The following is a 24,509-nucleotide window of genomic DNA, read 5'->3' as shown; positions in this document are numbered from 1 at the left end:
TGCATTTCTTAAGTAAGATTTGAAAGTCAAAATGACTCCTTGACCCATGGGCTGCAGAAGAGATGTTGTGTGAGCAGACATGAAAACAATATTAGCCTGGTATCTCCATCAGAGTTCTCGGGTGATTGGGCTAATTGTCAGTGAACAGTAATATTTTGAAAAGAATCTTTTTTTCTGAGCAGTAGGTCTCAACAGTGGGCTTAAAATATTCAGTAAACCATGTTGTAAATAGATGTGCTGCCCTCTAGCACAGTAAATGAGCATTGGCTTCAACTACATCAATAATTTGCTGACATTGCATTTACCTTTTCTCTATAAAAGCCTCTCCCATAGCTCCTGTTGGTACTAACTATTCCCAGTTTGGCACTGCCTGATTCAGACTAATTTTTGCACAAATAAGCTTTTAAAGTTGTTAACACGCTTTAGTTTATCTTTTAACAATTTATCTATGTGCCCTTTTTCTCAAAACCAAGATAGTCACCCAACAATAAAACTTGCTACCCCCTTCACAATAAATTTCCTAACCACATCTGCAATTGAGCTTTACACAAGTGTTAGGAGGGATAGACTGACATTTTGAACACTATAAGGTAGACAGTGTGCTAAATTTACTGAGATAAAGATTTCACAAATTATATAGGATCAGTTAAAGAAAAAAAAACATGTTATCAAATTCTAGGGATGGGGATAGCAATAGCTATTTCATTTAAGTTGTGAGGATTAAATGAGTTAATATATTAGTAGTATTTATTTATTTATTTATTTTTATCTTTTAATATTAGTATTTAAAAGAACAACCTGTTACATAGAAAAGCAATTAATACCTATTAGGTATTTTTAATCATTGTTTTTGTGGTATGGCTCTTTTTGAGTTCCTTAGTATCTTGTACAGGCAAACAAATTAGCTTTGATAAAGTAGTTTGCAGAAATGCAAAAAAAATATATGAATAAATATATATATATACATATATGTATATATATATATATATACATAAATATATTAAAGTGCAGCAAAAAGATCCTATCAGAGTGCAGTCAGGGTGGCTTCTAATAAAGAAAATAGAGGACAAATACATCAGTCTTGAAAGAAAGACAGTGGCTGAATGCTTTGACTCGAGAAGTATGAAGCATAAAAAGAAACATAAAAAAGATTTAAAAATAAATATAGTAACAATAAAAGCAATAACAATGAAAACACTGCAAAACAAAACAATGCAAGTAAGAGCTGTATTGTCAGTGAATATATAGAAAACAACAGAGAAATTCTGAAAGAGTGGAGTTTCACTGAGGTTTTGAGCCTAAGTACTAAAAAAGGGTCAAATTTTTTTTAATTAGGCACCCAGAGATTGATTTTAGAGGGAAAATGAATTGTAGGTGGTGGTGTACTGAGTGGAAAGGTGCCTTCCAACCATGAAATTTAAGGATGTGATTTCTTTGGGGAGTATAGATGCTAGTTAAACTGTTTTTAAACAGTGAGGAAAGGCATGGGCCATGGGGCAGGAATTTTGGCAGTGAAAAGGAAATAAAACTATTACCTCAGCCATGATTTTATTTAATCCTAATAAAGTCTCTTGCACTACTTCTCCAAATCTATCTCCCATACTCTAGACTCTTCTCATTTGAATCTGTTCTAAACACTTCATCTTAGGAATCTTTTCAATATGGTGATCAAATAGTAACACTCCCTTTCTCAAACATATTGATGACTTCATTGTGATGTTTAAATTATGTAAAATTTTTCAGACTAGCCTTCAGGGTCCTCCAAAGTAAAATTACTTCCCATTTATTCTCTGACTGTTCCCCAAAATATATTCTGTGCTACTGCAAAATTATAGTATTTACCATTTTGCAAATATGCCTGAATTTTCAAGCTTCTATACTTTCATGGTCTTTCTTCCCCTTAGTTCAGAGTAAGATTTCCACATCCATATTTTGCATTCTTATATACACTCCCACACCATACCAAGAGCTGTCTTCTTTATCAAAACTTTCCTGATTGCTGTGGACTGAAATGTGTTCTCCACATATTCACATGTAGAAGCCTGATCTCTAATGTGACTGTATTTGGAGATAGGGTTTTTAGGAGGTAATTAAGGTAAAATGAGGTCATATGGCAGAACTCTAATCCAATAGGACTGCTAGCCTTAGAGATACAGAGAGAGAGAAAGATTTTTGCAAGTACTCAGAGGAAAGGCCATGTGGGTTCAAAGAGGCCATCTGCAAACCAGGAAGAGAGATCTCATCAGAAAGCCAGTTTGGCTGGAAAATGAATCTTGGACTTTTCAGTCTCAGGAACTGTGAGAAAATACTGTTTCTGTTGTATAGTTAAATTAACTGAAACAACCCCCCAGTCAATGGTGATTTGTTATGGCAACCTGACTTGACTAATACATTGATCCAAAATGAGGTATCATCATTTGCTTTTTTTTGTGCATGTATAGAATTTATTTTTGCTAAACTGTGTAATTATTATAGTCTGAAGAACATTGTATCTACTGTCATAGCTGTCTTATCACAGATATTAGGATAAAAATCATGGAAGGGAAGAAATATAAAATTTGTTTTTGTATACCCCAAATACATTATATACTGCACATTCACTATATAATTATTATATTGAATTGAAGTTATAAAAATTTTATAACTCTAACCAAGTCATGTCCTGTTAATAAAATTACTAAAAATTGACAAAGCAATCTTCTCTCTCAGAAGTTAAGAGTGAATGCTGGAGCCTAATTTTCTAAAAGTACTGTTCTATAAAATCTGTACATTGCATACCATACACACACATCTGAAAATCTATATGGATATTAAAAACAACTGCCAACTAATGTATATGAAACTGTATGAAACTAGAAAAGTCACTTTCTTCCTGGACCATATTTTACAGTCCTAAAAATAAAAGGAGTAGAATATGATCTCCAAGGCTCTGGATAATTTTCATCTCTGAGTCCATAGATTTGAGATGAACAAATACATGCCAACCAGTTTGTGATGTTTTCATTGTAGCACTTTCTTACAGTTACAGTCTTATCAATGGAGTGGCAAGGGCCCTTTAATTTGCTACTGTGTGGACTCTGATTAGAAATCATTTGCATCAATGAATCATGGAACACTGCATCAGAAACTAATGATGTACTCTATGGTGACTAACAGAACATAATAATAAAAAAAGAAATTTGCAAGACTGTGTTATTAAATGAACAAGAAGTAAATATAGGAATCCTCAAGGGGCACCTGGGTGACTCAGTTGGTTAAGTGTACGGCTCTTGATTTTGGCTCAGGTTGTGATCTCAGGGCTGTGAGATCAAGCCCCACATTGGGCTCCATGCTCAATGAGGAGTCTGCTTGAGATTCTCTCTCCCCTGGCCCCTTCCCCCGCTCACATGTGCTCACTCTCTTTCTCTAAAAGAAATAAATAAATCTTAGGGAAAAAAAATGAATCTTCAAATCACATTAATCATGTTCTTGGTGTTAGCTAATGCTTTGCATTGGGTGCTTTAATACAATGTTTGCCCTCACAACAATCCTATTATGTTGGTACTAGAACCCTATTCACAGATGAGACCACTAAAGTTCAGAGCAATGGAGTTAAATTTCTCAAGATTTTGTCTCTAGATATATATACATATATAATGTTATATTATTATTATACATTATACATGTTTTATTATATAAACTATCATTATAACATTAATATAGTGTATATTTCTATATTATATATTTACATATTATATTACTACTGCATCATATATTATATGATATATAATAAATATTACATAATATGAAATGTAATAACGATATATAATAATATGATGCTATATATATATATATATATGTAGTTAAAGAAGGGATGGGTGCCCTAAAACCTGTGTTTTCTTTTTTTTTTTTTAAGATTTTATTTATTTATTTGACAGAGAGACACAGCAAGAGAGGGAACACAAGCAGGGGAAGCAGGAGAGGGAGAAGCAGGCTTCCCACCGAGCAGGGAGCCTGATGCGGGGCTTGATCCCCGGACCCCGGGATCATGACCTGAGCCAAAGGCAGACGCTTAATGACTGAGCCACCCAGGCGCCCCACCTGTGCTGTTTTCAATATCTTGTACTGACTAAAGCTTTAAAACAGCACTTATTTTTTTCTTTAAAAATTATAAAGAAATTAGAGAATAGGTGATCATTTGAAAACATATATTACTATAAGCTACTATTGATGTCTATAATGAGAAATACAAAGAAAAATACAAATAAAGTGTCTCTTGCTATGCTATGTATTAAAGTCTCTTATCTTAGGTTACCTCTTTCCATTTTGGCTTTTTGATATGTATTGTACATTTTCCCACAAGGAATAAACTGAATTCCACATATCTTTAATTTAATCTTGAAACCTGACATATTATATTGAATTTCATTTGCTCCTAAGTAATGTATGGTATGAGTTTGGCCCATCAAATTATGAAATTCAGGAGTTTTTTTTTTCTTCCAGGTAATGGAAAATTTTTAAATGACATTTCGGTTCATATTACATTTGGTAGTGTCATAGATAAGAGAAGAAAAAAGTGAAAATCTAAAGCATTTACATTTTTTAAAAGCAAGTCCACTGTTTAATCTCTGTAACCTCTAAGGGTTTCTTTTTTTTTTGGCTAAAATTTAAAAAAATTCTTAAGCTTTTGCTGCACACATTAAGTTGGCCATTTTAAGGTGATAAGCACTTCATATGTTAGACATTTAGCATAGCTAAAAATCAACACTTTGAAAAAAATGGACTGAGGGGTTTGCCTACCAATTAAAATTTATTAAACTAAATTTAATGCCAAAAGTTGAGATGTAATTAGCTCAGAGCATAAAGCTGTGAGAGAAACCTGTCAATACCCACCCCCTCCTTCCTCCTACCTCCACTCCAGTTATGTTCTGATCTCTCATTTTTAACTTCTTTGCAACTTCCCACACTTTCCTACTTACCATGCAAGAGCCGCATCTGTTACATTCCCCCATGTATCCTTCCAACCTCTCAGTACTTCCTTTAACTCATTACTCCACTCTGACCAGTTCTTCTTCGTGGACTACCAACCACGTGGATGGATGATAGTAGAAAATCTCCCCTGCCTGCAATTGGGACTGTATATGCTTCCATCCACAAAATGGGAGAACTCTTGATGGTCACATAGAGTTCTGATAATTCTCTATTTCATAAATGTCGGCAACCTACATTTAGTTTATCTCAGTCTCTAAAACTTTGGAAATACAGAGGTATGCAAAAGCTTAGTATTCAGAGGACAGACAACAGTTACTGTCTGTCAGCATCACGCAGGTGTCCTTTCTCAGGGAGCCCAGGGGGGAAATTCCACTGACCAGCCTCGCCCAGCCGGCCTTGTCTCTTGCCCACATCTCTGCCCTTTCCTCTACTCTTCTGCTCCCAGCTGATCATCCCTCAGTTCCTCCCAGTGCTGCCACAGGTGTCTTCCTGAAACTCTTCTTTGCAAATGCTAGTCTCCAGCTCTAGAACTTCATGCTATAAAATACAGTTAAAACTGATAAAGTTGATGGCTCAGAACTCTCTCTTGATCAAGTCACAAGTAATTTGCTAAACTACTGTTATTACCTGCAAGAAATCTGCATACTTCTGAACTGGTCTTTTAGCAAACATCGAAACAATGTTACATATTTTTCCAGGCCTTCAAAACTGTTCTTCCTTAAATAACCTTTCTCCTTATCTACACCTACCTTTCCTTTAAAGCCAAACCAATTCCCACTTTGCAGTGAAGGTTATGACCATCATTTTTAGTGGTATCTTCCTTGTCAAACTCCTATATTCTTATTGTCTTCCTTGTCATTTGACTTTTAGTAATGCTATCTCATAATATTGATATATATTGATATAAATATATGTATATATATGTATTTTCTCTTACAGGCTATAAATGTGTTGGGGTTAGAGACTGTTCTCAATAAATTTATGTCAATTGTGATAGAGAAATTAAGGTAATTCAGGCATATATACAATCAAGGAATTTGGGAATTAGCTTCAAAATAACCAATCAACTAACCAATATTTATTGCCTACTTTGTTTATGAAAGATGTTAGTTTGCAGAGATTTTTAAAAAATGCATAGGTAGTAGTCTTTGCTTTCTTCTCAAAAGATTAATAGTGTAGTCTAAATAACATACATGACTATAAAATACTTCAAACAAATGCAACTAATCATAAGATGCTATAAAGAAAGAATTAATACTGTATCTTGCATTTCCCTTCAACCTGTAGCATACAGCACATATCAGTGTCTGTCCGTGGTAGGTGTCTCCTTGAGATATAAGGAATCTGAACATTTAAATGAAGGAGAAAGGAAATTACAATCTTTCTGAGATATATCTTCATTGAATGATCCATGCAAACTGTTGGAGATACTGCCAGGTGCTCAGAAATAAAATATTAAATCTTGCATCCTAGGGGAATACACCCATGTCAATAAATTTGTTTTAATATTAGATTGAATTTTACTTAATATAATATCTTTAGAATCTATGTTCATTGATATGTCCAAGACTCTGAATTGGCAAGATCCTGCATCTATTTCAGTGTATAAGCTATCTCCTTCCTTACCAGTTCCTCTAGATCAGGACGATTGTGGAGGTAATGTAGTGTGAAGGGAGGGGGGGGGATTTAGCCTGGAATTAAGTGCTGTCCTTTCATGAAATTATTGTCCAAATGTAACTGTTGAAAGAGAGTGGTACATGGCTTTCTCTATAGCAAAGAGGATTTGAGAACTTTGGGAGTTCGGAGTTTTCAGTTGTACTTGTCTCTTCCTACTTTCCCCATATCATGATTTAGGTTCCCACTATCCACCCACCAAGGCCCCTAATACCCTCAGCATAGAGGCCTGGTGACCTTGTATGTCAATTGGTACTGAAGCTCTATAACAGTTTTGGTCAGGCCCTGAGCCTGGGGCTCAAACATAACTTCCTGCAGCTGCATATAAACAACAAGCCACCATAGAAGAATTTCGTCTTTTGCTTCCTGTTTCCTTCTGTGTGCAGGGAAATTTTATAATCTCAATTTTTTCTTTTCTCTTTGTGTTTTTTCTAGAGCCATGAAATGCACCACACCACACTGCACTGTGATATCATTACCGTACAAAATAAGCCCCACAGCCACATTATCTTTCCATTGGTTGCCTCCACCTATGCTCCACCCCATGTCATCAACAGTTTGAGCAATTTGAGCAATTTGAGTAATTACTGACATTATCAAATGACGTATTAACATTGTCTCCTTTTTCATGGCAAGTAAGTTATACACATGCTAATGCTCATCAGTTGTTTGTGTAACTCAATTGCCAAATTCCTCTTTGTGATTCCCACCCTACCCAGTTAAGGTCATTCTTAATACTCAATATTTTATCAGTGAGGGTTCCAGCAGAAAGTATATGTCAAAACAAAATTAGTGATTAACAACAATTTAGTGCAGTGACTCTATCATAAAAGTGTAAAGGGGGTTAAGAGAAACCAATAACATGAAGCGGCCCAAGGCTAGCAACATGAGAAGCTATTACCTAGGACTAAATGGGCAAATAAGAGGGATACTTACTTGACTTCAGCAAGACCCAAGTGGGCCATCTGACAGGAGCCATAGGATTTGGTAAATACCCTGATCCCTCTTTCCCAGTGTACTCCAACCTCTGCCAGTTTGTCTCTATGGCCAAATCCTACAGGAACCATGGGGCAAGGAAGCTGCATTAATGTGGTCCGTAAAACCCAATCTTTCGATTCACAGAGCAGGTCAGAGAATATTGAATGGTAGCTGCATGGGAAAATGAGGAAAAAATGTACAACAGAACTTTGTACAAATGGAACTCTAATGTCTTCTTCTAAAATAAGTTTCAGTAGTCATTTAGCTATATAATAGTTAGAATATATTTTTGTCCTTTTAAGCTTAAACTCTAACTCTTTGACCTACCAAGTGGATAAAAGCATCACTTTTTGTAAAAAGGAATTCTCGACCAAGGTAAATTCTGCACTTGAAGAGAAATCTCCAGGATCAAGAGTAGCTTACTAAATAATTGAGAAGAAATGAAAAAAATAAAATTGTATTTAAGACTGGATTCTACATTTAAGAATCATGCCATTTAAAGCAAAATGATATAGAATCATGTTTCTCTGATATAAACAACACCCTTTGAAAGTGAATGACTACAAGGTACTTAAAGTTATGAAAGCCTGGATGCCAAGGAGTTCAGATCTGGACCTCATTCACTGTAGCAGCATGCAAGTGGGCCTGTGATTAAAGCTGAGAAGGGTGAAGTGCCAGGAAGAGAAGAGTAAAAACCAGGGACAACCCACTTCCTAAGGACTGGACTAATTTCTGTCCTACTCATCTTAGGTGGAAGATGCTAACCCTCAGTGCTAAGCCTCCCAATTATTAGATAATGTGATAACAGCCCTTTGGTTGGTTATGGCAATATAAGCAGCAGATTATCAGTATATATTTAGAAAATCAAGTGCAAAGAAAGTAGAAGTGGGCCATTCACAATACACCGTAGCTGAGATGCTGGGAAAGGAAGTCATTAATGTCACTACTCTATAAAAAATGTGAAATTTCAAAACAAGAGCCAAAAAGAAGACATTTCTTCCCTCCATTTCCATAAATTAGTATGTGCTTTCTGACAATTTTTAAAATATTTGAATTTCATAGAGGCTTATTCCTAGAGCCAGTCTACATAGATTTGTGTCTCAGCTGCAACATTGACAAATGGGTGCAACTCGAGCAATTCATTTAACAGTTCAGCACCTCAGTTTATTCACCTGGGATTGGAGCAAAAATAGCACCCACCCAAGAGTGTTATTATGTAATTAATGTGAGTATGAGAGGGTCTAAGTTAGAAGAAAACCCATGAAAGAGTAAGTACTATATGTGTTAGCAATTTTTACTATGACATACAAATGCAGTAGATTCAAAGGCAAACAAATATGGGTCTGTGACTATAACTTAGGATAAAAGGAGGTGAACAAAAGGGCAAAATGCAGCAATAATGTTTACTGAAGTCTATACTTATTTCTATTGGAAAACAGGAAAAATTTATAAATGATATGAAGAAAAACTGTATGAATGAAGTGAAACAGTATATTTTAAAGGTTAATAGTGAATGACAAGTCTAGTATCTATTCTAAATGTTTAATACAAATTCAAAACATATCAGTTAATCCTAATAGCTGACAACTGACAAAGGTTAAGAAAAAATAAAAAGAAAAATGCTTAATGCCATAACCTATGATACCAGGGAAACACTATTTAAAATAAGTTGTATAGCCTAAATATCTTAATCAGTAGAGAATAAAGGTAAAAATAAGGAATTTAAACTTTTATCTTAAGAAATTAGAAGAACAATTTAAAAAACAAAGGGAAACTAAGAATATGAAATTAATAAAGATATAGCTGATGTAAACTGAAATATAAAACAAAAGCTATTTGCAAAACTAAATCTGAAATGTGATAGTTTGAAAAGATTGCTAGAGTGGATTAACTCCATGCAGACATTACCAAGGCACAAAGATGGGAGCATTAATGAGAAGATCAGAAATTAAATAGGAATCAGAAGAATAAATACAGAAAAAAAAGTAGGCTGATTATGGACAAATACTTCAGTGAACTGGATGGTAGTGAATCTGAAAATTTAGGAAAAAATATGATTTCTTAGCAAAATACAAGTTACCGAAATCAAATCAAGGAAATAGGAGAAGGTGATAAGTCACTTACCATTGACAAAATTAAGAAAGTTTTTTTAGAGCTCCATCATTAAAAAGGACATGAGGATCAAATGGATTCACGAATGAGGTTTTTTTTTTTCCTAACTCTTAAAGAACAGATAATTCCAATACTGTTTATAATACTCCAGGCCATGGAAAAAATTAAAAATTAATTTATTTTATGAATATAACATATCCAAAACCTGACAAAAGTAATACCAAAAACTAATCTGACTTAACTAAGCATAGAAATGCAAATACAACAAATAAATATTAACAAAAAGATCCAAGAAATACAAAGATCTATTATGCAGTGTCCACATTGGGTCTGCCAGACTGGTGCAATATCAGGAGTTGTTTAGCACATTTTACCACCGCAAGTGTAGAAACCATCTGATGACAGCAATAGATAGATACTAAAAAGTGCTTTATAAAAATTCCATGGTTATGAATAAAAACTCTACACAGAACAGGAAAAATTTTCCTTGGGAAATTAATAGACTTCTCACAATATTTTGTTGCTACAGAGACTTGCATTTTATTAGATAAAATAAGTGTTTTCCCTGGAAATAAAGGCAGTTGATTACAAAAAAACCCTGGAGCTTTTAACTTTATCTCAATGTCACTTTAAAATATTAAAGATGGAGTATTAATTAAACATTGAGAGGTAAGATTTAAATATTAACTTGAAGACAACCAAGAGTTATACTTAAAGAATGAGAATCAACATCTTGGAAGTGCTTGCGGGGAGCTTAATTCACACTCTACAGTTTACTTCAAGACAGTATTTTCCCCAGATGAGTTCACGTTATTGCAGTCAATTCTGGAAAATATAGTGCAAGAAGCAAAATATTTTCAAAGGAATAGAAATAGCTCTGAGTTTTCTTCACTTCCCACTTTAGTATATTTTACCACTAGATCTAGGGTAGACAAAGGCAGTGGTGGCCATTTATTATCAGAGAATGTTACCCTGAATTGGACTAGAGGCCTTGCATTTTGAATATAAATGATGGAATAAAAAACAAGCAAGCAAACAAACAGCATTAAAGAAACTTTGTTCTAATTTGTTATTGTATACTCTGCTAATTAAGGGGAATCATGTGTTACTTAATTTTTGTCCTTGTACCTTGAAATCTATAAAGGGGGCTACTTAGTTGGTAATGCCAGTTTAAGATTTTTTTTTAAAGCCCCACGTAAGCATTGTCAGATGAATTTAACAGTGCTTTGATTTCATTAATTATGCTCAATTTTAATTGAGGGTATTTGCACATCCACTTGCTACAGTATGTTAGAACCCTATTTATAGTCATAGAAAATTCCTGAATTAAAAAACTAAAATGCGAACTCATCTGCTTTCTCATAAGATAAAGGAAAATACACTGACTAAACTGTGCAGAATATTCTATATCTAACATTATTCTGATAAATTGAAAGCAAAATATCACCTTTCCCATTTAAATAGAATTCGATCTTTCTGAAAATTTGATTTGTAAAATGTCAACTTCCTAATTATATATGAACTATTAGCATTATCCAGCTCAGTATGAAATCACTATCTGCCTCTGAAAATAATTACCCAATGGCACCAATCGTATGTTCATAGCTCAATAAATTAAACAGAGGACTACAAAAGCAAAAATTACAAGAACAGAAATTGTAATCTTTGGGTTCTATAATCTTCATTTCACAATCACTATTACTTATGGACTTGTACTCAGTGCAGAAACATTGTCCCTTCTCAGGAGAAAGTTACTGTCTAAAGTAGGATACAGATATAAAAATCAAAATTCAATGGATAGGCACAGAAGAGTGATGTCAGCAAATGGTGGAATAGAATTTTTCAGCCCTCATCTGTTAGAATTAATAAAGAATTTCATGGAGCGCCTGGGTGGCTCAGTTGGTTAAGCGACTGCCTTCGGCTCAGGTCATGATCCTGGAGTCCCGGGATCGAGTCCCGCATCGGGCTCCCTGCTCGGCAGGGAGTCTGCTTCTCCCTCTGACCCTCCTCCCTCTCATGCTCTCTGTCTCTCATTCTCTCTGTCTTAAATAAATAAATAAATAAATAAATAAATGGTTAATAAAGAATTTCAATAAAGTTGCAGGATATAAAGTCAACATAAAAATCAGTTGCATTTCTGTACCCTAACAATGACTATTCAAAAGCAAACCAAAAAAAAAAAAAAAAAAGAAGAAGAAATTAAGAAAACAATCCCATTTACAATAGCATCAAAAAGAACAGAATACTTAGGGGGGTTCCTGGGTGGCTCAGTCGTTCAGAGTCTGCCTTCGACTCAGGTCATGATCCCAGGGTCCTGGGATCAAGCCCTGCATCAAGCTCCCTACTCCACAGGAGGCCTGCTTCTCTCCCTCCCACTCCCCCTGCTTGTGTTCCCTCTATTGCTATGTCTCTCTCTGTCAAATAAATAAATAAAATCTATATATATAAAAAAAGAACAAAATACTTAGGGATAAGTTTAACCAAGGAGGTGAAAGATCTGTATCTGTATGCTGAAAACTATTAAATATTGAAGAAAAAAGTGAAAAATGTGCAAATAATCAGAAAAATATCATGTGTTCATAGGTTGGAAGAATTAATATTGCTAAGACATCCATACTACCTAAAGTGATCTACAGATTCAGGGCAATCCTATCAGAACATCATGTTGTACACCTTAAATGTGAACAATTTTGTCAATTAAATGTAAATAGAGCTAGGAAAAAAATCATACTAAGAAAAGAGCTGTGATATAGGTTGCATGCTATAACTCTGTAGAGTAGGGATTTTGTTCAGCTGTGAGTAAAAGGAGGTGTCCCAGGAAGGAACATTTGGGGTGAGAATAGAAAAAATAGAAAAGAGAATTAGCAAGGTAGAAAATAGGCATTTCAAGCAAGGAGAAGAGCTCATTCAAAGGCCTAGCTAAGGAGAGGCATGACTATGCCAAACACAGGTAAGATGTGGGATACTATGGCCATAGTGGAGGAAAGGGAGAATGGCAACCCACGTTAACATGGTGGCAACTGGTAAGGAGAAAAGAGGATAGAATCTAGCGCTCCTTCAGAGATATGACTTGTAAGATTTTGTGACTAGCTGGATGGTGGTAGGGAAGCTGGGAGAAGGATTGTCTTAAAATAACAAGCTTCAAAAATTGGCAACAGAGCAATGCTAGTCACTGAGATATGAAATATGATAGGTCGAGAGGTTTATTGGAGGAAATGACAAATTTAGTTGGCAGCATGTTGAGTCTGAAGTGCTGCTGGAAGATCTACTTGGAGACCATCATAGTGAGATATACTCATAGGCCCAAAGAAAGTCATTTGGGAACATAGGAATGATAGCCAAAACCATGGGTAAAATGTCTAGAAACTGGAGAGAATGAGAAATCATGTTACAGTAATTAAAAGTCACTAAGTCTAACCATCCATGGAGCTCGAGTCTGTTTTTAAGTGTTTTCTTCTAACATATCCAGGAGATAGAATATACTGTCTCCTGAACCAGTCAGTATATTTATTAGAAATTCTTCTGTATGATCTATTAAAATCTCTATCTAGATTCAATTCTTCTTTCTTAATGCTCATTTTTTTCCCATTGCTTCCCTTCAAGGACTCCACTTACACATTGCTTAAAGCTGCACAGTTCAATGATGCTCTGTTCATTTGTTTGCTTTTATCTCTGTCTTTCATTTTGGGTGGTTTCTGCTGTACATCTCCAAGTTCACTAATCTTTTCTTCTGAGATATCTAGTCTGCTGTTCACCCAACCCTTTGTATCTTTCATCTCAGATATTGTGATGTCCATCTCTAGCAGTTTGATTTGAGTCTTTTTTTAAACCTTTGACCTCTACTTAACATACTGAAACTTCCCTCTAGTTCTTTCATATATAATATATTTTAAATAATTTTGATGTCTTTGTCTCTTAATTCTTACATCTTTGCCCTTATGCACTGGTTACAACTTACTAATTGTTCTCCCCATAGTCATATTTCTCTCTCCTTTGCCTTCATAGCAATTTTCAATTACATGTCAGACTTTGTATATTTTACCTTGTTGGGTATTGGGGATTTTTGTATCCCTATAGGCATCTTGAACTCTTTTCTGAGATACAGTTAACTTGCTTGGACACAGATTGATCCTTTAGTATGTTGCTTTTAAGACTGTTAGTCAGGACTGTAGTAGCATGTAGTCTAGGGCTAATTACACATAGGGTTGCCAAATTTAAGTAGAAGTATAGCATACCCAGTTAAATTTTAGGACAGCAACAGATAATGTTTTAGCATAAGGATGTTCCACGTTGGGATATATTTATATATTTATTAAGTTTCCTTGAAGATTCAATTCATTCACTCATTTGTTAAATCCTAATGAATCTCAAATGTTCTATTATGGACTTGGGAGGTTGAAAAAAAAGAATAATGAAGTAGAATATACTGTCTTATTCCTTGAGGAGCTTATAACCCAGGTAGGAGTCACACAAGAAGCAACAACAAAATATTTTTTTTTAGCAACAGATGAACAGTATTGGCACTATTTTAGAATTTTAGTCCAATGCCCCAAAAAAGTAAGCAATAAATATTTATAAATGTAAAAATGATTATTTACGATGGGTGTTGTTTTAAGCAACATTACACAAACTCATGAGTTTGACCTGCTTAAAGAATGCATACCACCGTGCTCTGCACAAGGTGGATTTTAAATGAATTAATGATGACATTTGCCCCAGGCAACTTGTAAAAGCCCAGCCTTGCATACATGTGCTTTGGTTGTATTAGATGGTCTCCCGAGACCTATTACCATTCTAAGAGTAAAATGTGCAATAGGATCCACCTATATCATTAATATTGAAGCAGGAATTTCTCCAACACTATTATTATTTCATATTCTTGAGGCAATTTAAGAGCAATAATAATTAAAAAATCCATTACTGAATTTCCAAATATTTTTACCTCAAGCAAATGAAATTGAATAGTAATTGTACTGTATATATTTCCTGTTAACTTTGCTTTTTGACCACTTTGTCAAATAGGGGTATGTTAAGATTTTTTAAAAATATTTTATTTATTTCTTTGACAGAGAGAGAGCACAAGCAGGGGGAGTGGTAGGCAGAGGGAGAGGGAAAAGCCGGCTCCCAGCTAAGGGAGCCTGATGCTGAACTTAATCCCAGGACCCTGGGATCATGACCTGAGCCAAAGGCAGACGCTTAACCGACTGAGCCACCCAGGTGCCCCAAAGGAAGATTATTCAAAACTGTATTAAATAAGTATAAGGAGAAGAATAAGATTTATATGTTATTTATACTCCAGTGGCTCATTTAACTTTGAATTAACCCCAAATATTTATGATCAGCTGAAATTAATGACGGCCTTTTAAAATGCAACTTATAATTACACAGAGAAAAAAACTGTAAATTTAACAAATGTTCTGCAAGATAATAAAATTACATAAATTGAATATCATACGAGTTGGGGATTATGGTTTGATGCAGGATATATATCCAAATCTAAATTAATTTGACTTTAAACAGTGGTGCTCTCTTGGGACACCTGGGTGGCTAGGTTGGTTAAGCGTCTGCCTTCGGCTCAGGTCATGATCCCAGGGTCCTGGGATCAAGTCCCGTGTCGGGCTCCCTGCTCAGTGGGTAGCCTGCTTCTCCCTCTGCATGCCGCTCCCCCTGCTTGTGCTCTTTCTCTCTCTCTCTTTTTGACAAATGGATAAATAAAATCTTTTAAAAAAGCCAAAAAAAGTAAAAAAATAACTAAATAAACAGTGGTGCTCTCCTTAAGGCAACTACCAACAATTGAAACAATTAGGTTTTTTCACATTTTGGAGCAAGATCTTTTTCTAAGCAGAAAGTTTAAAAGACTGCACATGAAATTTTATTTCATTTACTAGGGAAAAAAATATCTGGTTTGGGAAATTTGAATGGTCAAATACTTTGAAAACACCTTCATGGTCTAGTTAGCTGCCAGATTTCCAGGGAGAGATTGCTCTTCAGTGGGTAGTCACAGGAAGCATAGATGAAGTGCTTGTGTGTTATGGATAAGTACAGTATCTGAAATCATATTAGATGAAAATTTTCTAGCACTTTAAATATAGACCTAAAATATTTCTTTGTATATTTGAGACTTCTAACATGCTTTGATTTCCAGAAAATACAAACTAAGGATATCCCCCTAAATATATTCTTTCATTGACATCTCTTTCTTCTACCTCCTGAAATTCATTGCATATCATGCTATTTCACATGTGTAAGTGCCCTGGTTTTAAGTGTGTATATTACATTTATGAAAAAAACGCAAGAAAAAAATAATGAAAGTATTATGCACAAAAGGAACACTTAATGTTCCAAATCCTAATTAGCATTCCAGAGGTTCAAAATAATGATCTTTTCATTTGTCTCCTTTATTTCCCTATTTCCATAAACTGGATGTTATTTTTCATACATAAGTCTTCATATTCTTTTATGAAATACCCAATTTTCACACACCCCTTTGTTATTTCAGACAAAAAACTTCTAAGTGCACAGTGATCTACACAAAGAAAATCCTGCAACTTGCTTTGTTTCTAAAAATTTTGATATTTAACCCCTGACATAGAACCATTTCATTTAGTATGTGGCCTCTGCAGCAATAGCTAGTAACTTAACGGTAGTCTCAGAGAGGAGATGAAAAGCTCCCAGCTGTGTTGTAAGCTAGTGCAGTAACATCTAGAGACGGGTGTGTAGAATTGCTTTCTGATTCTGGGGATGGTAAATCTACACGAGAGATTCCCCCATTATATAACCTTAGTCTACAAAGTTCCTACATATTGCAACATTTGCATAATTGTTAAGATGTAATTAAAGGGTTTGTGGTATACCTTCCTCATAAGGTACAGGTTGGTACAGGTTTATTTTTTTCTTTGAATTAAGAATACCCTAATGTTTTCTAAATGAATCTCCCTAATATTTTGGAACACATATTTTGATGTCAAAATTGATCAAAGCATTTTGATCATCTATAATGTTTCATATATCTGATAACTTATAAAGCTTCTTTTAACAATCTTTGGAAGCCTAGTTTTATGATCTATTAATTACATTTTAGTGTCTTTATGCAACTATGTCACTTTAAACAGAAAAAAATAGAATTAAAAACATGCTTGCTTTAAAATGAGAACTACAGGTAAAAGTTAATATTAAAAATATGTTGAACACCCTGTCATTAATGGTTGATAGTACCTTGTTAAGTTAAAAGCAATATTGATAGGAATACATAAACACACATATAATGGTATATTAATGTAATAGAATATTACACAGTCTTAAAAATTTTAGGAATATTAATTTCATGAAAAAATGTTGGCAGTCCAATATATACTGGAAAAAACCACTGCTCAAAGAAAATATAATAATGATTTAATTCTGAGGGGGAAAACAGTAATTTTACAGTGGAGAAGTTGGGCAGAAATCCCCTTACCCAAGTGTTCTGCTATAATGAGACAAATCAGGGTGTGCCACCTTATAGAAAGCAATGAGAACACAGAATCCGTTCTCTGACCTACCTGCAAACTGTAACCTGGACCTCGTCGTGATGAAACATCAGGCAAACCCCATTTAAGGGGCACTTAATAAACTGCCGAGCCTGTATTCTTTCAGTGTCAAGGTCAAGAAAATCAAGAAGTTGAGGAAGTGTTACAAATTGAAGGACACTGACAAATACAGCACAATATTCTGGATGTGAATACTTTTGTTGTAAAGAACATTATGGCAGAAAATGGCAAAGCTTGAATGGTATCTGAGGACTAGAGAGTAGTAATTATCCAAGTTAATTTCTTGATTTTGATGGCTAAAGCATACCAATGCAGGAGAGTGTCATTGTTTATAGGAAAGGACATTAGTTTGGAGGCATGTTGGAGCTCCATTTTGCAATCTACTCTAAATGGCTCTGGCGGGGAAGTAAGCTCTGCTTACTGTTCTTGCAGTTTTTTATGTAAGCTTGAGATTATTCAAGTAAATCATTAAATGAAATTAATAATTATATGCAGCCTGGTTACCTGGATAACTGAGAAACACAATCTAGTTACGTTCTCATCCCTCTGAATACCCCTCACCTGGGAAGTTCAGTGAGTTCCCAAGGATTGCTTTTCAGTTCCACAGATTCATCTCAGTGCTCAGTTGTCCTTTTCTCCAGCCAGTGTCCCTCCAGATCTCTGACCACCTGGAGCCCCCAGATGACCTCGTGCGTCTCCAGACTGCAACTGCTTTCTCTGCATGACTTCTCCTCAAATGCTGGGATGGTTAATAATTATGGGGCAATTTGGCTGAGCCACATTGCTCATATACTTGGTCGAATATTTTTCTGGATGTTTCTTTGAGGGTTGTTGTTTTTATTTTTTAGATGAGATTAACATTTAAATTGGTAGATTTTGAGTAAAGGGGCTTACCCTCTATAATATAGGTAGGTCTCATCAAACCATTTGAAAGGCTCACTAGAACAGACTGATTCCCCATAAGCAAGAGGGAATTCTGCAGCAGACTGTCTTCAGATTTGAACTGCAATATTAACTCTTCCCTGTGTCTCCAGCCTCATGGTTCGTCCTGCAGATTTTGGACTCGCCAGCCTCCATAATCATGTGAGTCAGTTCTATAAAATCTCTTTCTCTCTCTCTCTCTGTCTGTGTGTACCTGTGTGTGTCTCTCTCTGTCTCTATCTCTGTCTGTCTGTCTCTCTATATATAAACAACTATTAGTGTAAGGAGCTACTTTGGGGGCCTGAGAAGAGCAAATCCAAGAAGCCCTACATAGATTAAGGCAGGCCTCACAGGACAGAGGGTAGTTTCCACCCCAAGAGGAATCTACTAGCATCTGTCTACATTAAAGTCTTCATCAAACAACAAATTTTACTCCAGGAGGAAGAGTGGGGCCTTCCTTCTCTGTTTTAAGGGCTATAGCCTTTCCTGCCTGCTTGACAATAGGCATCTTGTTCCTTTGAGGAGAGTCCCTAATTTCACTCAATACTGTAATCTAGCTCCCATTTCCCAGGAAGGGAAATCATTTACATTTTCTTCTCTAAAACTTGCTACATTTCTTGAGTTTTCAACAATGAGCTTATAGTACATTTATGATCATAAAGATGTTACTTAAAATAAATTAACCATTCATTAAATTTGGACACAATATTTAATAAATACTGGCAGATAGCTTTGTAACTTTCCCTACAATGTATAAATTACACATTGTAACTGTTATCATGTACTTTAATTACTGGCATATTTTGTCCAGATACCACTGTTAAACCAATTCTGCTTGGTGTCTTGTAAATAGTATTTCAGAGTATCCTCTCAATGGAATGGAAGTCTGCTTGAGATTCTCTCTCTTCCTTTCACACTGCTCCTCCCCCCACTCATGTGTGCATGCGCTCTCTCTCTCTGTCTAAAATAAATAAATACATCTTAAAAAAATTGTTTTGGCTATTTGAGGTTCTTTGAGATTCCATGTGAATTTTAGGATGAAATTTTTTATCTGCAAAAAATGCCTTTTGGATTTTAACAGACTGCATTGAATCTCTAGATCACTTTGTGTAGTATGGACATCTTAACAGTAAGGCTTTCCAATCCATGAACATGGGATGCTTTTCTATTTTGTTTATGTCTTCTTTAATGTCGGTAGGCAGTGTTTTACACTTTTCAGCGTACAAGTCCTCCACCTCTTTGGTTATATTTATTCCTGGTATTTCACTAATTTTGGTGGTATTGTAAATGGTATTGTTTTCTTAATTTCTTTTTTATTGTTCATTGTTAGTGTATAGAAACATAACTGATTTTTGAATGTTTATTTTGTATCCTACTATTTTCCTGAGTTTGTTAATTATTTCTAACAGATTTTTTATAAGAATCTTTAGGATTTTCTATATATATCATGTCATCTGCAAACAGAAATGATTTTATGTCTTCTTTTCCAATTTGGATGCTTTATATTACTTTTTCTTGCCTAATTTCTCTGGCTAAGATTTCCAGTGTTATGTCAAATAGAAGTGGCAAGAGTGAGCATCCTTTCCTTCTACCAAACCTTTGAGGAAAAGCATTTGGTCTTTCACTGTTGTATATGATATTAGCTATGGGCTTTTCATATATAACCTTCATTATTTTGAATTAGTTTCTTCCTATTCCTAGTCTGTTGAAAGTTTTTATCATGAAAGTGTGTAAATTTATCTAAATATTTTTTGTATCCATTTAGATGATCATGTATAACAGTTTTTATACTTCATTGTGTTAATGTGGTGTTTACATTAATTGATGTCTGAATCATTCTTGGATTCCAGGAATGAATCCTATTTGGTCATGGTATATAATCTTTTTAATGTGCTGTTGAAATCAGCTTGTTATTTTGTTGAGGACTTTGCATCAATATTCATCATGGATATAGGTCTGTAGTTTTCTTATGTTGCCTTTAACTTTGCCTGGTCTCATAGAATGAGCTTGGAAGTGTTCCCTTCTCTCCGGTTGCTTTTGTTTTTTGTTTTTCTGTCTGTTTGTTTTTGAAGAATTTCAGCAGGATTGGTACTAATTTTTCTAGACTTTTCCAGTGAAACTAATCTGGTCCTGGACTTTCTTTGTTGGGACATTTTTGATTACTGATTCAGTCTCCTCATTTGTTATTGATGTGTCTGGGCTTTCTATATATGAGTCAATCTTGGTAGGCTATGTGTTTTTAGGAATGTATCTATTCCTTCTAAATTGTCCATTTTGTTTGTGTACAATTGTTAATAGAATTCTTGTATATTTATTTTTTATTTCTGTGACATTTGTTGTAATGTCCTCTATTTTTTTTTTAAAGATTTTTATTTTTTATTTTTTATTTGAGAGAGAGAATGAAAGACAGCACGAGAGGGAAGAGGGCAGAGGGAGAAGCAGACACCCTGCTGAGCAGGGAGCCTGATGCAGGACTCGATCCCGGGACTCCAGGATCATGACCTGAGCCGAAGGCAGTCGCTTAACCAACTGAGCCACCCAGGCGCCCTCTCTTTTATTTTTTATTTTAGTTGAGTCTTCTCTCTTTTTTTACTAGGTATGTTAGCTAAGGGTTTTTCAATTTTGTTGATCTTTTCAACAAACCAACTCTTAGTTTCATTGATTTTTTTCTATTTTTCTCCTATTCTCTGATTGATTTCTGCTGTAATCTTTGTTATTCCTTTCCTTCTGTTAGCTTTGACTTTAGTTTGTTCTTATTTTTCCAGTTTCTGGAGATGTAAAGTTAGTTTGTTAATTTGAGATCTTTCTTCTTTTTTAATGTACATATTTTATAGCTATAAACTTCCCTCTTAGGACTGCTTTGTGTACCCAACTTTCAGGCCATAACTTTAATCAATATTAGGTACCTTATAAAGTGTGTTTAGTTATTATCCTTTTTTCCCCCACACTGGATCCTCATTCTTTTGTGTGATAGGTATTAATTGAATGCCTTTTCTGTGCCAAGCACTGTATTGTAGCTGGTGGACATCACAGACAAAAAAAAGAGCAGTTATCACAGTATAATAAAGACCTTAAGGGAAGTAATATATGGTGATAGAAGAATATGATGAGCTCTGTATCAACTAGATGTTATGTCTGCAAGCAAAAAATCTAAGTCATTTTGGCTGACAAATAAGGATATGTGCTGTATTATATAACTGGAAGTTCAGAGGAATGGCGAGCATCATGACTGTCTTGATCTTACAATTCTATCTCCCTTTCTCTGTGATTCTCCCAGTCTGTTCTCCTTTGTATTTTGGGTTCATGTTCTGAATGATAACAAGGAAGCTACAGCAGTTATGGGGTACACATTCAAAAGGAACAGTGTCTAAAGGAAGCAGAGAAAATATTGCAGGCCAAAAGGATGAGATTAACATTCCTTATAAATGGATTTCAACAAAGTTTTCAAGAAACACTGCTTACAACTATGTGTAATATACTCTAATTTTCTATTCTATTTAACTTTTTAAAAATTCTGGTCACCACTAAATATATTTATTTAATGACTGACCTATGGAGCACTCTCTAAGGGGTCAACAATTGCTTAGATCTGTCAGGGTCAATCCCTAGAGCTAGATACAGTCCCCAAAACTGCCTGGTGTTGGAGGTTGATAGCAAGATTTCAGGAAAGAGGACATTACAATGTCTGCCATAGGCTCCTAACCCAACCTTGACAGGTTGTCGTGGGAGGTGAAGGTATTTGAAGCAAAGTAACATTCAGAGAAGTTAAAAATTCATTATGGCCAGAATATAGAATAGGAGATCAAAAGTTTGAAGATGGGCATTGAAGGAATTTTAAGCAGTTGGGACTTATCCTAAAGCAAAAGGAAGTCATTAAAAATTTTAAAGCTGGGTGATAATAATAGGAAGGAAGATAATTCAAGGTGTAGTGTAAAAAATATCTTAGAAAAGTATGCCATGTAGCTGAGCTCATGGTGGGATTTAGAGGGGATGGGTATATGGACAAAGAGATTGAAAGGGTTAGAAGGATTCTCAAGATCTGTGTAGTACACCAAGGAAAATATTAGCCATTAGTTAGGAAACAAGAATATTGGCTAGATTGAAGGGGAAAAATGAGCTAAAATTTGGAAATACTGTGTTCCTTTGTCTTTGGGACTTTCAGAGATAAGAGTCTAAATCGGGATTTGAAAATCAGTAGCATAAAGAGAGAAATGGGATTAATCTGCAAGACTATGGGGAGTGAGAGAATCAGACAGGGGGAACCCTAAGGCATACCAACATTTAAGGGGTGAGCAGAAAACAAGCACCTACAAAGTCTGGAAAAGTGTAGCCAGACATGTGGGGAGACCTGGAGAATGTGATAGCAAAGAAGCTGAGGGAAAAGAATTAAAAGAGGAAAAGCAGGAAGTGCTATAAGGAGGTCAACTAAAGATAAATATGAAAATTGCATATTGGATACAGAGGAGAGATAGACAGAGAGAGATCCCTAACCATCCCTGGAGAATAATGCCACTGGAACTCCACGTGACTGGTGACCGCCATGTGCTTAAAGGGTGTGTTATCAAATGAACAAATGCTTCATTTCCATAAACTTGACTGTGAAGGGCAGGAGGGGCATCTAGCTTGACAAAGACAGACAGTTGAGGTAGGAATTTATTTTTGTTAAGATAGAAGAGACATGCAAATAACTTAAGTAAATATAACAGCACATTTTGTAACCACTAAGTTGCCTAGAATGTTGTAGCCAAGAGGTACTACATATGCCCTAAGAAACATACATTGCAGTAGATCAAAATGAATTGGTGTTCAGCACAATCAGTGTAACCTACTGCATTTTCACAGAGATAACACTTCTCCATCCTGGTTTTCCGTTCAGAGCAGGTAGTAGCCAAGGATCATTGTTATGCTCCTGCAGAAACAGTGCCACAACACTCCTGCAAGCAAAAGAGAATGGTTACAGGTGAAAATAGTCCTGCAGCCCAGCACAGGCCCTGTTGGCAACGCATTGCCCAACAAAATACAAGTGGTTTGCTCTCCCGGTCAGTACTTCCTCAGAAAATCTGCCTCCTAAGTTAACTACAAGGAATCCTTCCCCTTGGACAGAAAGTTAACTCCACAAGGGGTATAGAAACCACTACCTTTCCTGGTTTCTCTGAAGGCATTTGCATCATTTCATATCTCTATATTTCTAGGGGTACTAAGCATCTGTATTAATGGAACATATAGCTGGGATTTCTAAATTATGTGGACACACAATACTAAAACACAGTAGGTCAAAGAAAGAATTATTGTTCCAAAGGTTCTGAAAGACCAGTAAATTCCTCTACTCCCTATTTCGTTTCACCCTCCATCTTCAACAGGATAATGTCAACCCACTTTGCTTCATATTCAAGGCCCTATGAATCTGGCTTTCAGATTACCATCTTATTTTCCCTAGCCAAATACAGGAATTATTTAAGCCACCTGGTCTACCTTGCTAGCTGCTTGCCTTTGCACAAGCATTATGGAAAGTCATCCCCATTCTACTCCCTGTTCAATCCTCCTCAACCAACAGGTTCCACTACCTGCTGCATATTGTCTTCTCTGAACACTACCTCTCTTAATTACTTATGCTACAGGTTTTGATATCAACTTCATAAAAATTGTGGGTCATATATAGCTTCCTCTTATATATCAGATATTCATTCAAGAAGTATTGATTGAGGAGTTGCGAGGGGCCATACAGTGCACATAGAAAGTTCTTACAGTTCTAGGGGGAGATACAAAAGAACAATTGTATAATTGCCATTCAAACCCATATCTTTTGACGTGACCCCTAGCTAAACAGAGGACTCTAGAAGGCAATTTGTTGTACTAGGTAGCACAGTTTTGGAGTTAGAGATGCCTAATTCAAGTCTCAACTCTGTGTGAAATAGGGTAAACCAATTAACTTCTCTATAGCTCAGTTTCATCACTTGTGAAATGAAACCATTACTATCTACTTCTTAGGTTTCTTGAGAGAATTAAATAATGTAACATATGTAAAGTTTTCTTACACTAAGTGGTTGCTCACTAAACATGTACTGAATGAACAAATGAATCTTTAGATCTGTGTGAAATGATTAAGGTGATATATATGTAGGTATATACACATAAATATGTGAAAGTGAGACATAAGAATCAAAATTGCAAAAAAAAAAAAAGAATCAAAATTGTTGCTCCTGAAAGCTAAAGAAAATGAACACAAAAATATGAACAGAGAAAAAATATTATGACAAAAAATCCAAAAAGAAAAATGAATGGCTCTCATATTGTTATTTGTTAGATGCTTACTATGTGCCTAGCACT

General features: G+C 35.3%; 1 long non-coding RNA gene across 1 annotated transcript in view; it reads right to left on the bottom strand.

The window, feature by feature from the left end:
• LOC135362595 (uncharacterized) overlaps nucleotides 1-23,105 on the bottom strand; it is a 28,707-nt gene extending 5,602 nt beyond the window's left edge. Inside the window, exon 1 of the long non-coding RNA XR_010407477.1 lies at nucleotides 23,012-23,105. This is a non-coding gene — a long non-coding RNA (uncharacterized LOC135362595). The remainder of the gene's footprint in view (nucleotides 1-23,011) is intronic.
• Between the last annotated feature and the right edge of the window lie 1,404 nt (nucleotides 23,106-24,509).

Source organism: Mirounga angustirostris, unplaced genomic scaffold, assembly GCF_029215605.1.
Source record: "Mirounga angustirostris isolate CCGP_5_RB_7025 unplaced genomic scaffold, mMirAng1.0.hap1 SCAF_14, whole genome shotgun sequence".
Lineage (NCBI taxonomy): Eukaryota > Metazoa > Chordata > Mammalia > Carnivora > Phocidae > Mirounga > Mirounga angustirostris.
Note: the sequence above shows the minus strand (reverse complement) of the source record. Positions and strands in the feature narration are given on the sequence as shown.